A 16,085-nucleotide genomic window follows, 5' to 3' on the forward strand; every position below is an offset into this window, starting at 1 on the left:
CTGCCTGTCATCCCCAAATAACCACTGATCTATCTTCTGTCATTATAGATTAGTTGCTTTCTAAAGATTTATAGAAGTGAATCATGCTCTATGTACCTTTTGTCTGGCTTCTTTAAGTCAGTGTAATTATTTTGAGGTTCATGTTGTTTATAATAAATCACTTTTATTGCTAAGTAACATTCTAAAGTATATAGAAACAAAATTAATTCATCCATTTACCAGTTGATGGACACTGGAGGGGTTTCCATTTTTCATGCCATTATGGGTAAAGCTTGCATGGATATTAATTTACTACCTGCATTTTTTGCATGGATATTAATTTACTACCTGCATTTTTTCCTCATAGGTAAGTACCTAAAAATGGCTGGTCATTGTGTAACTTCATGTTTAACTTCTTACAAATCTGCCAAATTGTTTTCCAAAGTGGTTGTACTAGTTTTTATTCCTGTCAACAGTGTGAGAGTTCCTGGCCTCTGTGTTCTCACTAACACACAATAGTTACTCTTTCTACCTGTAGTTTCTATCTGTAGGTCTATACTATTTTTTTAATCATGGTTTTTATGTTATTTTATTTTTGAGACAGGATCTCACTTTGTAGCCATGCCTGATCTGGAACTCACTATGTAGTCCTGACAGGCCTCAAAGTAGCAGCCACATGCTCTATTTCTAGAGTGTGGGGATTAAAGGTGTATGCCACCATACCCGGATCACTTACTGTGTGCTTGCTTTTATACATACTTTTTATTTATTATTTTTAATTGAATTTTTCCATACATTTTGATCATTTTCCATCTACCCCAACTCCCTTCAGATACATTCTACCCCTCTGCATTGTTCTCTTTGTTTCTATTTGGTTGATTTCAGCCCTGAGTTTGACTATTTCCTGCCTTCTACTTCTCTTGGGTGTGTTTGCTTCTTTTCGTTCTAGAGCTCTTGGATATGGTGTTAAGTTGTTAGTATAAGATCTCTCCAGTTTCTTTACCAGGGCACTTAGTGCTATGAATTTTTCTCTTAACATTGCTTTCATTGTGTTCCATAAGTTTGGTTATGATGTGTCAACATTTGATTAAATTCTAGGAAGTCTTCAATTTCTTTCTTTATTTCTTTCCTGACCAAGTTATCATTGAGTAGAGAGTTGTTCAGTTTCCACATGTATGTGGGCTTTCTGTTGTTCTTGTTGTTATTGAAAACTAGCCTTAGGCCATGGTAATATGATAGGATGCATGGGATTATTTCAATCTTCTTGTATCGGTGGAGGTGGAGGATTGTTTTGTGACCAATTATATGTCTGAGTTTGAAGATGGTACCATGAGGTGCTGAGAAGAAGGTGTATTCTTTTGTTTTAGGGTGGAATGTTCTGTAGATATCTGTTAAATCCATTTGGTTCATAACCTCTCTTAGTTTTACTGTGTCTCTGTTTAGTTTCTGTTTCAATGACCTGTCCATCGGTGAGAGTGTGGTATTGAAGTCTCCCACTATTATTGTGTGGGGTTCAATGTGTGTTTTGAGCTTTAGTAAAGTTTCTTTTATGAATGTGGGTGCCTTTGCATTTGGGCACAGATGGTCAGAATTTGGACTTTCTCTTAGTGGATTTTCCCCTTTATGAAAATGAAGTGTCCTTCCTCATCATGCTTGATAACTTTTGGCTGAAAGTCTATTTTGGGAATATCGACCATGTGGCACATATCCCCATGAAGGCTGCAGGCATCAAGTGGGGCGGGCCCGAGGGGGAGGTCATTTGTAATGCAAGGAACAGAAATGGAGTTACCCAAGCCCATCACATCCTAGATCATGCCACACGAGCCTCAGATACTACACATGACATGCTGGGTATGATGTCTACCCTGTTGTACTTTGAGTTTGCTTTGGTCTTGTCTATCCTTTATCTCTCCATCTGGAGATGGAAATATTTATTATGTGACATTGTATATTGAAAGCACGCGCTTTGTTTTTGGTTTACAGGAATTCACAGGTAAGAGGTTACCTCGAATCTCAGAAAAATCTTTGAACTATTGAACAGTATTGAGACTGTTAGGAGAAGTTCTTCTGAAGTTGGGTTAAAAGCATTTTGCCTAACGACACGGCCACACACCTGTAAGGACCAAGGACGAAATGTCAAAGTTTGAGTGTGAAATGTTGCCCATGAATTTGTTTGTGGAACACCCATTCTCAAGCTGGTGGAATACTATCTGATAGATTGTAGACTCTGGGGGATTGAGCTCAGCTAGCAAAAGTGGGCCAAAAGGGGGCAGGTCACACTTGCCTCCAGGGTTTTCCTAAGTTCTCCTTCACCAGGGTATAACAAGTCACTTCACAAGTTTCTGCTATCATGAGCAGAGCCATTCCAGCTCTTGTCTTTCTCAACAAACCTTTTCTCCATTAACTTGCTTCTAAAAGGTATTTTGTCACAGCAATAGAAAGTTACCACCATACGTACATAGTAGTCATTTCTGTCCATCCAAGTGTACACAGGCCTTCTTCAGTTTTTATCAATAATGTTTTTCAATTTTAGCAAACGGATCTCTCATATCATCATCTGATTTATCTATTGTGGTCATAAATTGTGGCCATCAATGATTCTGAAATCTGTCATTTTTTCTATTCTGCCTAGGGTCTGAGAAAAATAATTTGTTTTTCATATACACATTAAGTATTCTTAATCTAAAAATCTAGAATCTGAGAATTTAAAAATTCCAAACTTAAACCCTTTGGAATACACACATGGCTCTAAGATGTAGAAATGGTACATTGGGCCTCACGGAAATCTTTTTCATTAGTATTTAAATACCTGGAATAAATTACTCTCTTGTGTACGCCTTTATCTCTAGCTCTAGATCTTGCCATTTTCCCAGCCACACCTTCTGGGAAAAGTTGTCTGGATTTTAAATTGAGATTTCTGTATTTCCCTCTCTTTTATTAGCTCCAATCTGGATTCTGACTCACCACATCTCTGAAGGAGTTTATAAATACTGAGCCATCGCTAAGTCTTGGAGTAATCTTTGGTCCCAATCTTGTTTGCCTTTTGCATACGGTTGAGCCATCTGTCACTCTTGGGTCTCTGGTGACATTTATTCATCTTTTCTCCCATGTCTCTTGGGTCCCTTTGAAGGCTCACCTTCATCTATGCAGGTCATTCATTCTTGCCTGTCTCTAGATTCTGTGTGTGTCCTCTTGCTTTCTCTATTATGAGTATTTATTACTGTACTTATTTATTATGTGCACTTATGTGTATAGGAGCTATCTCCTATATACAAATAGCTTCAAAGAGAACTCAGCTATCTGCTAGACATGTGTACTGAGTGGCTGAAAAAATACATCATGATCTCAGCATGTCCCCAAATTAACTTTAATATCCTCCCAGGCTCATTCTTAATGGAAAACAAAATAACCAAGGGAGATCCTGCTGGGTCTGTGTGAGTGACTTTATTACATGTGCAGTAACTGAGTCAGAGACACAGGAAGCCACTCCGTTCTTCTCCCTTTCCTTACCAGCCCTTTATTTTTATTTTTTTTAATATTTTTATTTTCTATATTCTTTGTTTACATTCCAAATGATTTCCCCTTTCCCGGATCCCCCCTCCCCATATGTCCCATAAACCTTCTTCTCTCCATCCCTTCTCCAATCACCTCCCTCCTTTTTCTCTGTCCTTATATTCCCTTCCCATGCTAGATCAATCCTTTCCAGGATCAGGACCCTCTCCATACTTCTTCATGGGAGTCATTTCTTATGCAATTTGTGCCTTGGGTATTCAGGGCTTCTGGGCTAATTAATATCCACTTATCAGAGATTGCATTCCATGTGTATTCTTTTGTGATTGGGTTACCTCACTTAGGATGATATTTTCCAGATCAAAACATTTGCCTAAAAATTTTGTGAATTCATTGTTTTTAATTGCTGAGTAGTATTCCATTGTGTAAATATACCACATTTTCTGTATCCATTCCTCCTTTGAGGGGCATCTGGGTTCTTTCCAGCTTCTGGCTATTATAAATAAGGCTGCTATGAACATAATGGAGCATGTGTCTTTATTGCATGCCGGGGAATCCTTTGGGTATATGCCCAGGAGAGGTATAGCAGGGTCCTTTGGAAGTCTCATGTCCAGTTTTCTGAGGAACCTCCACACTGATTTCCATAGTGGTTGTACCATCTTACAGCCCCACCAGCAGTGGAGGAGTGTTCCTCTTTCTCCACATCCTTGCCAACACCTGCTGTCTCCTGAGTTTTTGACCTTAGCCATTCTGACTGGTGTAAGGTGAAATCTTAGGGTTGTTTTGATCTGCATTTCCCTAATGACTAATGATGTTGAGCACTTCTTAAGGTGCCTCTCGGCCATCCGAATTTCTTCAGGTGAAAATTCTTTGTTAAGATTTACCAGCCCTTTATTGTCTGACAGTGCCTTGCTCTGCCCACCTTCCTGGCTCCTTCTCCCTCTGCTCTCCATCCTTCTGTAGACTCCAGTTCCATTGGTCTTCTCTGGGCTCGTTGAAAGCATCATCTCCTCTTCTTCATTAGTTACTTGCACTCTTCCATCCTCCCGAAATACTGCCACCTCCTCACCTTTCCCTGTTAAACTCTGCTCAGTGTTGTCTCTCACCTCACACATTATTGGTTTCGGGGAGTCAGTCATCACAGACTTTCTAGACTAGTTCAGCAGTTCCTTTTCTTTGCTGCTTATCTCGTCTTTGAAGTACTAAGCATGTTTGCAATGATATATCTAGGTGTATTTTTTTAAAAAAAAATTCTGCCATCCACTGTCTGGCCTGTGTGTGCTAAAGTGGTAGAAATATTGCCTAATTTTGCTTATCTTTATAACTTCAAAGCCTCAATACCTCCCTGACTAATGTCTGACACTTGGTATTTTCTTGAATATGTGAGTGAGTAAGAATTCAGGACCCATCCTTAATAGCGAGAGCCAGGTGGCAATCACAGTTACAGTTCCACTCAAGCATCAGTTTCACTGTGAGTAGGACAAGCCTTGTATTGCCACAAAGTTCCTACTGGTAAGGAAGTCTCCGTCTCCCTAGACACAGCCACTATTCACAGTTGCTTCCATCTGTCCACAGCCCTCCCACCCACCCATCACTAATACCAGGAAGTATTAGTGCAGAACCACCCACCTGTGCTTTGCGTGTCCCAGGGCAAAGCTCCAGGCCTTGCTAGCTCTCCTCTCCTTCTGTGTAAAGTTCGATCTATTTTTGAATGTCTGTCTAATTCCCATGGCTGGTTTCCAAAGTGGGTTACAAGTGGTAGGGGGATGGAAGGCAGTTAACTAGAACCATGGCTTTTCCCCAAATCAGCACACACAAGCACGGATGCATCCACCGGTACCACCTTGTAGGATGCTTTCTCTGCCCTGAAATTCTCTTTGCTTCCCTGTTCCTCCATCTTTTCTGCAACACCTGGCAATCATGATTCCTCCATCTTTATAGTTTTGACTTTTTTACACATAACACAGTTTGAGTCGTACAGTGGTAGCCTTTTCAGACCAGATCCTTTAGTAGTGTGTGTTTAGTGTTCTTTCCTATGTTTCGGGGCCTTGAGTGGTCATATTTTTTTTTAGGATTGCATAGTAGTCCTCTCTCTGGATTGACCCTAGTTTATCTGTCTATCTGTCTATACTGAAGGACATCCTGCTTGCTTTCAAGTTTTGGTAAATTATGTCATGTATGGTTTTTGTGCGGATATATTTCCAACTTCTTAGAATAAATGCCCCAAATGATTTCTGGAGCATATAGTAACATTGTTTAAAGTGTTTTTCTATTATAATAATTAGATTTTATAAGGCCATTGTGATGTAAATGTGTAATGTACTTTCAGCATGTTTTCCCACATCTCTGTTGCTCTCTTTTTCCTGATTCCTCTATAAATCATTATTCCTTTGTCCCCCTAGACAGTGTCACTTCTACTTTTATGTCATCAGTGTTATATGACACGATGCCTAGTTTTATGTTAGTTTGATACAAGCTAGAGTCATTTGGGAAGAACGAACCTCAAAGAGAGAATGACCCCACCAGATTTCTCTGTAGGCAAATCTGTGGTGCATTGTCATGGTTGATGATTAATGTGGGAGGGTCCGGCTTACTTGGGATTCCTGACTCTCCTGGATTGGTGGTATAATACGGTGTAGAAGTGCTATGAAAGAGCAAGCTGAGAAAACCAGAGGGTACAGGAAAGTAAAACAAACTTTTCTTTTCTTTCTTTTTAAAAAAAAGTTTTTATTGAATATATTCTTCCTTTACATTTCGAATATTATACCCTTTCCTGGTTTCCCTCCTCCCCGAAAACCCCCAACCCATCCTCCCACCCCCTGCCTCCAAGAATATGCCCCTCCACCCAACCCACTCCCATCCCCCCCCTTTCCCCACACTGGGGCATCTATTGAGCCTTCATAGGGCCAAAGACCCACTCCTCCCACTGATGCCCGACAAGGCATTCCTCCTCTGCCACATTTTTGGCTGGAACCATGTGTACTCCTTGGTTGATGGCTTAGTCCCTGGGAGCCCTAGGGCCTCTGGCTGGCTGACATCATCGTTCTTCCCATGGGGCTGCAAACCCCTTCAGCTCCTCCAGTCTGCCCTCCAACTCCTCCATTGGGGACCCCGGGCTCAGTCCAATAGTTGGCTGCCAGTATCTGCCTCTGTATCTGTAAGGCTCTGGCAGGGCCCCTCCAGACTCCTTTCAGCATGTACCTCTTGTCATCCATAATAGTGTCAGGGTTTGGTGACTGTTTATAGGATGAATCCCCAGGTAGGACAGTCTCTGGGTGGCCTTTCCTTCAGTCTCTGCTCCACACTTGTTCTCCATAATTGCTCCTGTGAGTATTTTGTTCCCTTTCTCAGAGGAACCAAAGCACCTACACTTTGATCTTCCTTCTTCTTCAGCTTCCTGTGGTCTGTGAATTATAACTTATTTATTTTGAGCTTTTGGGCTAACATCCACTTATCAGTGCGTGCATACCATGTGTGTTCTTTTGTGACTGGGTTACCTCACTCAGGATGACACTTTCTAGTTCCATCCATTTGCCTAAGAATTCCATGAATTCATTGTTATTAATAGCTGAATAGTATTCCATTGGGTATATACCACAATTTCTGTAACCATTCCTCTGTTGAAGGACATCTGGATTCTTTTCAGCTTCTGGCTATTATAAATAAGGCTTCTATGAACATAGTGAAGCATGTGTCCTTTTTACATAAGTATCATCTGGGTATATGCCCAGGAGTGGTATAGCTGGGTCCTCAGGTAGTACTATGTCTAATTTTCTGTGGAACTGCCAAACTGATTTCCAGAGTAGTTTTACCAGTTTGCAATCCCATCATCAATGGAGAAGTGTTCCTCTTTCTCTCAAGTATCTGCTCTCAAGATATCCTCTCAAGTATCTGTTGTCCCCTGAGTTTTTCATCTTAGCCATTCTGACTGGTATGAGGTAGAATCTCTGGGTTGTTTTGGTTTACATTTCCCTGATTACTAAGATAGGGATAGAGTTGGCAACCTTGTCTGGTCCCCAATTTTAGTATGATTGCTTCAAGTTTCTCTCCATTTAGTTTGATGTTGGCTACTAGTTTGCTGTATATTGCTTTTACTATGTTTAGGTAAGGGCTTTGAATTCCTGATCTTATTGACTTGTGTGTGAAGGGATATTTGCAGGAAGCTGAGTCCAAACCAACCACATCACAGACACAGACACAGACAGTGTCATCCGCCATGGATGACAAGTTGCATAGTGGAGTCCCCTCTTCAGTTAACTTTCCCCTCTCAATATACTCAATCACCTCCGGGAGACTGCTAGATCACATGCAGCTCATGCAGAATTGCATGCAACCGAGAGAGAAGTGTTGGATTCCATAGCTGCCTGCAGCTATTACGAAGTGGGTAGCTGGAACAGAAGTTGAGGGATGGATAGGGAAGGGGCAAAAATAAATAAGGGCCAGGACAATGTTTCACAGATCGGGGCCGGAAACTTTAAAGGCGCCAGACCTATTAACAGTTTGGGCAAACCCTTCCCTCCGGGTTGAGTTCCCGTGGAAGTTGTCTAGCTTCTCTTGGAGGTCCTTGTCTTGACTGGGCCGGCAGCTGGGTGGGTCACCTGCTTAATTCAGGAATTCCTAGACCTGGAGGAACAATGAACTTAACCTTTACTTTGAGCACTCCACCCTAGGTGGAGCAGGATCCTGGCTATCTGGGAGAAGTTAACCTTGACCCTAGTCAAGAACACTCTTAGCACTCCACCCAAGGATAAAAATTCCTGCTTTAACCTATTTCCCTATTATGTCCTAAAGGCAGATTCCTGCCCAAAGCCAGGGATTGTCCTTGACCAATGTCAAACTCTGACCATGTGCATGACTGCCCCAATATGGCTCTGTACAGAGAAGTATAGGAAACAATGGCTAGAATCTCAGTTGAGGGTCTAATGACCATCTGGACACCTTTTTTTTTTTTTAAAGGAATACCAACAGCCCCGATCTTGAAGCTCTCTGGAAAGCAGTCACAGCTGCGCCAGTGGAAATGGTAATGACTGCCATGCTCAGAGGATAACACCACTGCTCTGTAGTATGTCCTGAGAACAGGTAGGTAATGACTCCAGCACTGGTCTTCTGCTCAGTGTTACTTAGGTTATCTTGAGTCTTGTCCTAGATAACCACAACTGTCAACTTGACGAAGGGCTCGGAGTTATTTGAGGAAGTCTCAATTGTGGGACTGCCCACATCGGATTGGCCTGTGGCCATGTCTGTGTGGGAATTGTCTTGATGTGGGATGGCCCAGCCCCACTGTGGGTGAGGACATCCATCCCTGGGCAGGTGGTCCTGGGCTGTATAACGTCCAGATTAAACAGAAAACCAAAGAACGAGCCAGTAAGAAGCATTCCCTGAGGTCGTTGCTTTGTTCTCTAATGCCTGCCTGCTTCCCTCAGAGACTGTCTATGACCCAGAACTGTAATCCATATTAACCCTTTCCTCTTAAGTTGCATTTTGGTCCTGGTATTTTTTTCACAACAACAAAAACTAACTGAAATAGATCTTTTGTGTATTCATGTGAATTTTAAGATTTTTTTTCTATCTTTATGAAGAATGATATTCGAATTTTGATGGATACTGCATTGAATCTACAGGTTACTTTTGGTAGTAAGGTCATTTTTTTGCTATTTAGTTTTCTAATCCATAAGAACACAGACTCTATCTTTTAGTGTTTTTGTTTGTTTGCTTTTGTTTCTCTTCTGAGCTTTAAAGCTTTTGTTGCAGAGGTCTTTCACTCCCTGGGTTAGGCTCTTTCTTAGGGATTTTTGTTTTCTGAGACAATTGTGAATGGGATTGTTTCCTAGAGTACTTGTTATCTCCATACAGGAAAGCCACTGATTTTTGTATATTCATTTTTATCTTGAAAATATTCATCAGCTCTAAGAGTTGTCTAGTGGAGTCTTTAGAGTCCCTTTTGTGTAGAATCACATCACCTGCGAGTCAACACATGTGGACTTCTTCCTTTCCTACATCTAGTCTTTATTTCCTTCTTTTGTCCAAAGGATTTAGCCAGGACTTAAAGCATCACATAGAATAGGAATGGAGAGAATGGATGCTGTTGTCTGACTCTGGATTTTAGTGGAGATGCTTTGGGTTTCCCCCCATTTAGTATACAACTGGCTAATCTTTTCTTGTATAACCCTTTGTTATATTGATATATAGCCCTCTCTTACGTTTCTTGAGGACTTTTATTATGCTGCTAGATTTTGTTGAAAGCCTTTTGTGTCTATGAGACAATCATGGAGCTTCTTCACTGAGTCCATTCATATGACTGACTACGATGCATAATTTGTTGAATCACCTCTGCATCTCTGGAATAGAGCCAATTTTTACTGTAGCGAGCAATCTGATTTTCTATGCTTTTGAATTTGGTTTCCAAATATTTAAGAATTGTTGTATCTATGTTCATAAGGGAGATTGGCCTTCAATTTTTTTAAAATTGTTTTTGTATTTGCATTTGGTTTTGGCATTGTGGGTGGGCTTATCTTTCTCTTCAGTCTGAAGCAGATTTTCAACTGTCTTTGGCAGTGTTAGTTCAGTGGTCACAGATTCTTCCAATTGCTTGCTGTCAGCAGAGTTGTTTTCCTTCATTTGTAACAGGCAGCTTTGCTGGATGTGTAGTACAGCCCAGCAAGCACTGTCTTTTTGTACTTAGATCAAGACATTCCATGCGTCCTGACATTTAGGGTTTGGGAAATATGCTGTAATCGATGGATTTCCTTCATGTGTGACTTGATGCTTGTCTTTTTTAGCTTGTAATAATTTTCTTTGTTCTCTCACTGTCGTGTAATGTCGGTGGTTCTTTTCTGTCTGTTTGGTGTTCTAAACATCTTCTAAGAGAACGGTTATCTCTTTCTCTAGATTTGCAAAACTTTCTATGATCTTATTGAATATACTGTTGATGACTTTAGATTGAAAAATCCTTTGTGCGCATGTGCGTGTGTGCGTGCGTGCGTGTGTGTGTGTGTGTGTGTGTGTGTGTGTGTGTGTGTGATAGCATATATATGGGTGTCAGAGAACCACTTGCAGGAGTTGTCTCTCTCCTTGCACCATGTGGATTCCAGGGATCAAACTCAGGTTGTCAGGGCTGCACATAAGCACTCTTCCCATGCAGCCATTTCACCAGCCCCATTTCTAAAATTTAAGTTTGATGTGTTTTTAGTATTTCTTTCTTTTATTGAATCTTTATTTCATATCTTGTATTTACTTTATTATTTCACTAAGCTACATGAGTTCTTTCGGAATTCATTTAGGGGTTCATTTGTGACCTCTTCAGTTTTAAAAATATTTTTTATAATCACTCATTTAAACTTCAAGATTTTCATCTATTTGACTGTGATTGGAGCCATTACTGTGGGACTGGCATTCCCCCCGCCCCCAGTGGCAACATTATACGGTCTTGATTTTTCGTTCATTACTGCACTTGGATTTATGCATCTGGGGTTATTTCACTGACTCGCTGTAATTCCTTGTTTTATGGGTTGTATTCGTTGAATTGAAGTACTTGCAATATCCATTTGGGGCTACATTTTGATGGGGTTGAGGTGCATAGCTCATAAGATAAACCCTGAATCCATGTGCTCGGTGTAAGCCAGGGCACAGGGAAACCACTGAACTAGACCACTCAGTGGGTGGAAAGTAAAGTGTACTCAAACTGCCAAGGCAGAGAGAGAACCAAAAGGCAAGGAAAACTTTGTGGGTTTTATAGAAACTGGCTATGGTGGAGAGATGGCTTGGTGGTTAACAGCAGTGGCTGCTCTTCTAGAGGACCCAGGTTCATTTCTCAGCATCTACATGGTAGCTCGCAAGAATCTAACATCCTCTTCTAGCTTTTAAGTGCAATGCATGCTCACAATGCATAGAAATATATACAGGCAAAATAGCCAAACATTAAAAAAAAAATGTTACTGAAACAGACTGTAACAGGAGGGAGTCTGTAACTGGAACCACATGGAAGTTAGAATAGCTATGGGGGAGGTTTGCAGGCCAGAAGAGCTGGAGGACTAGCTTGGGGGCTTTAGGATGTGTTGCAGATATGTGTTACTAAGGATCTAAATGCCCCACTGCTGAACTGTAAAGGCTCTCCACTTACCACGCAGAAACCCACTTCTCAACCTTCTGAGGAATGCTGATTTTTGGCTTTTCTTTGCTCACAATCCTTCTGTTTATCTTGTCAGAGTCTAGCCTGAGTGGAACCCAGTTGTCATTTAGGACCTTGTTAATGGTACTGCAATTTGGGAGGTTAGGAACCCACTTTAGACTTAACACTCAGGGCTCATTAATTGTAGAGGCAACTGCCGTTGCTGAACAGGCCTGCTGTACTAGTGTGCTAGTTAATTCTCAATAATTCTAATTCTCAATAATTATTGGAGAATAAGTAAGTCACCAGGAATAGCATGCTCTGTACTAGAATTAGCAGGATTAAAAGTGGAAAGAAAATAGACTGTATAGGCATGTGGATTAGCGTTGAATCAACTGAGAAAAATAGAATTGGGAAAATTAAGTGGGAGGGGAAGGTTGGGATAGTTCTTGGAGTCCACAAAGTCTTAAGATTATTAGAATTATGGAAAGATGTAGTTAAAAAGCCACAAGAGGAGATGAGACAGAAAGAAATGGGAAAACAGGCAGGAACAAGAGGAAACTTATGAGGTGTGTGTAGGATGAATAATAGAGCGTACAAAACAGGAGAGTGATTAGAGGGACATGCAGTGTAATGTAAAGTCTAGCTAGCAAACACACAGACCAAAGTCGGAGCCCACAAGGCATTCGTGCAAGAGTCAAGACTAAAAAGAAATAAAAATAACAAAGTCATCAATAGAAGAGACGACGTGTAATAAAAGTACATTAGGTTAAAAAATAAATACCGCACCAGCCAGTATTTCTTCCTTGATGGGACAGATTGTGAATACTTTTTCTCCCTGATGTTTCCTATAGCAAAGTAAGCTAATGGAGGAAGTGTAATTTGCACTTCCAATTCAAATCCATAAAGGCTGATGTGGAGTGTGCATTGCTCCAGTGTAGTTGAGACCGATGCCCTTTGAGTTTCTCTCACAACTGCTGTGAGTTGAGTGGTTTAATCCTCAGTTCCCTCCTTTCCCCTCCTTTAGGATCCCCAGACCTCAGAGTAGGGTGGGTGGGCTAGTAGAAGAATTTAAGTTTAGGATCCAGCCTCTGCTAAGGTCTTATCTGCAGCATTCTACTTTTACAGATCCTGACGGGCATTGTCTGTGACTTCTGTCAGTGCATTCCTGCCTAACAGACTTCTAAGGCTAGGACTACCTGGGAAGTGAATTATAGTGCTGGTCCCTACTCTGTTGTGGGAAATAATAAAAATGAAGCCACCAACTCTCCTCGCTTCTGCTTCTCTCAGCCCACCAACTCCCCAGCAGGGCCAGCAGGTTTCCTATGCTCATGCCGTGGCAACTCTCTCCAGCTGGCCCCCTCAGGATCTGGTTCAGTCGTCTCTGGAGTCACTAGTTCCCTCTCCACCACAACCCCCTGTAATCAGCGGTCCCACATTCCAGTAACCAAGTAAATCAAAATTCTTGAAGCTTATAATCAACCAATCGAATGTATGTATCAATAAATTCTCAATTTACAAGATGTCAATACAATAATTTCAGAACCAATTGATAATGATGAAGGCTTTGTCCCATTTAACCTAACCTTATGATATCATAGCTACCTGTAGCAGGTTAAAGTCACGCTGGTTCATGTCTGCCTCCATCTTGGCCTTCACCTCTCTCTCTCTAGATGTGTTCTCTCTCTGCAACTCTCTTTTAAAAAAGATTTTATTTATTTATTATATGTAAGTACACTGTAGCTGTGTTAAGACACACAAGAAGAGGCCATCCGATCTCATTACAGATGGTTGTGAGCCACCATGTGATTGCTGGGATTTGAACTCAGGACCTTCAGAAGAGCAGTCAGTGCTCTTAACCTCTGAGCCATCTGTCTCTGTAACTCTCAGCTCTGCCTCCCTTTTCCCTGTCCAATCACTGGCCTCCTGCTGTCCTAACATTTTAGTGTGATTGGATAGGGAAAATCCTGCCACACTACCCCATTCCTTGCCTCTTGCCAGGGTATCAAAGAACTTGGCATCAAGTGTGTGCTGTGAATCCTCCCCCAATCATCAGGAAAGTGTAAGCACAAACTACTTTTCCCACAGGGCCTTTGGTTTCTCTCTTCAGTAATCTCCACCATGCAAGGAGCTGGGCCTTGAGTTCTACTCTGAGTCCTTGCCATGCTGTTGCCTGACTGCCATGTACTGCCTGACAAATTCTTACAGATCTAAAAACATAACTTCTGTATAAGACAAAAGATTAGGTACTTTAGGTAAAAGATTAGTAATCATGACTGACTGATTACTGTTGCCCATCTGGCCATGGCATCAATAACTCTTTTAACAAACCCCTTACTCTCTAGTAAACTATCTCAAGGTCCCCTTGAGCTTCAGAAAATCTTTCAGGTTATGGGTTCCTGCTGAATTCGGCCAAGGATGCTGCTCCAGACTCATAGCATCAAACTTCAGCTGTGGCCACCACAGCCCGGACTGTTCCCCAATCCAATCCCCTTCCGGTTCTGCAGCAGCTCCTCCCTAGTGCTAATGTGTCTAGGGAGAGGAATGTGTAAGTGTCTATGTAATGGCTTCCACCGACCTCAGCTGGAGTTTCAGAAGCCGAGACAGAGGCTTTGCATCTTGTGTCCAGGTCTTAGTTGTATGATTAACTGTTCCTGGGATGCCAGTGTGTGTCAGACTTCTCTGGTGGTTTGCACTGACCCAGTCAGAGCTGCTCGGGGCATCTAGGCATGGACTCTCACAATCTCTTTTCTGTTTCCTCAAGGGAATTACCTTTGGCTTGATAAATTTGGTTGCTAATATTGTCTCGTAGGAGTAGAGTTTGCATTTTATTGTGGATTTTTTTTTTTACTTTCATTGAATTGCACTGATGATTTTTTTTTTGTCTTATGCAGAACTTATGTTTTTAGGTTTGTAAGAAATTGTCAAGCTGACTTTCACAGTGGCTGCACCAGTTTTCATTCTCGTCAGCAATGAGAGGTTCCTTCCCATTGTTCCATCTTTGTGCATCTTTCTCAGCGCTTGGTGTTGTCAGTGTTGTGAACTTTGTCCACTCTAATAGGAGTATAGTACAGCCTCATTTGACTTATGCGATGTTGGGAAGCTCCTGGTATCTACATTTGTTATCTAACTACTTTCATGATAAGTCTGTTCATGACTTCCATTTAGATCAAACTTTTTTTTAAAAAAAAATATTGATTGTTCATTGTATATTTTGGGTACACTTTTGTCAATTATATCTTTTGCAAATATTTTCTCCAAGTTTTTGTCTTGTCTTTTCATTCACTTGACAGTGTATTCCCCCGACGCTGGAGTGGAAGTTTTTATTTGTAACAAAATCCTCTCATTGATTGTGTCTTTCATGTGTGATGCCTATGACGTCATGTGAAGGCTACCGGTAAACCCATGGTTATGTAGATGAATGTGAAGAATTCTGGAATTCTCTCATTTTTGCACATCATATTTAGCTTTCTGGCCCACTTTGAGTTACTCCTTGTGAAGAGTATAAAGTCTGTTGCTGTTTTTTAATTCATGTCCTGTCCAGGTGCTCTTCTTTAGAAGACAAATGGCCCTTTCTCCTCCATCTAAACTCATCTGATCTCATGGTGAGGGCCTGTTTCCCTTCCCTTTATTCTGATCCACATATCTATCTGTCGTTCCTTCACCAGTAACTCCCTGTCTGGAGCACTTTAGGAATAAATAGATGTCTTGAAGTCAGGTAATGGCATTTCTTCAACTCTGTTATTTAATATTCTTTCTAGGTATTTGACCTCTCCCTTTAGACTGTAGTATCAGTTTCCCATTTCAATAAGATAACTTTCTCTGATTCTGATTTTCATCTCATAGAATCTAGGAGTAAAGTTATGCTGATTGCATCTTAAACAAACAAGCAAAAAAAAAAAAACAAAACAAAGACCACATGTTAAGAAGGATTTAAAGAATTTCTTTGTTGAGAAAATTTCAAGAGATTTATAGCGATCTCTTAAGAGATCTGAGGGGTTCCATTACATTGGTGAGGCCATTGCTGACTTATTGTCTGTCAGTGGGGAGGCTTTTGGCTGACCCTAAGATGATTGCTCCAGGACACTGTGTGTGGGCTTGCCCAGTCGGGAAGTGTGCTGACTACACCATACACACAGTTCAAGCTAATATTTGCACTTCATCCTTTTATAGCTGGTTTTCTAGACTCAGTCTCTGGGTCTTCAGACTCCTCTCACTGCAAACCCCACTACATTAGGTCTTCTCCTAACACTTTAGTAGTCAGAGTTCTTGTTAAGGTATAAAAAGCTTTCTGGTACAGGAATCTATTCCCATTTGAACTCTCTATGGTAGACATCACTAGAATACACTTCCTGAGCTCTCCCTGTGTGTCCTTTATGTCTTCCACTGCCAATTCTCTTCACTATTTAGCAACAGCTTCTGAGTCTGCCCTCAAGACCCCTCATTCTGTTTCTACCCTAGTATTGGCACCCTCTAAGATTCTACCACA

This window comes from Apodemus sylvaticus, chromosome 7 (genome assembly GCF_947179515.1).
Source record: "Apodemus sylvaticus chromosome 7, mApoSyl1.1, whole genome shotgun sequence".
Classification (NCBI taxonomy): domain Eukaryota; kingdom Metazoa; phylum Chordata; class Mammalia; order Rodentia; family Muridae; genus Apodemus; species Apodemus sylvaticus.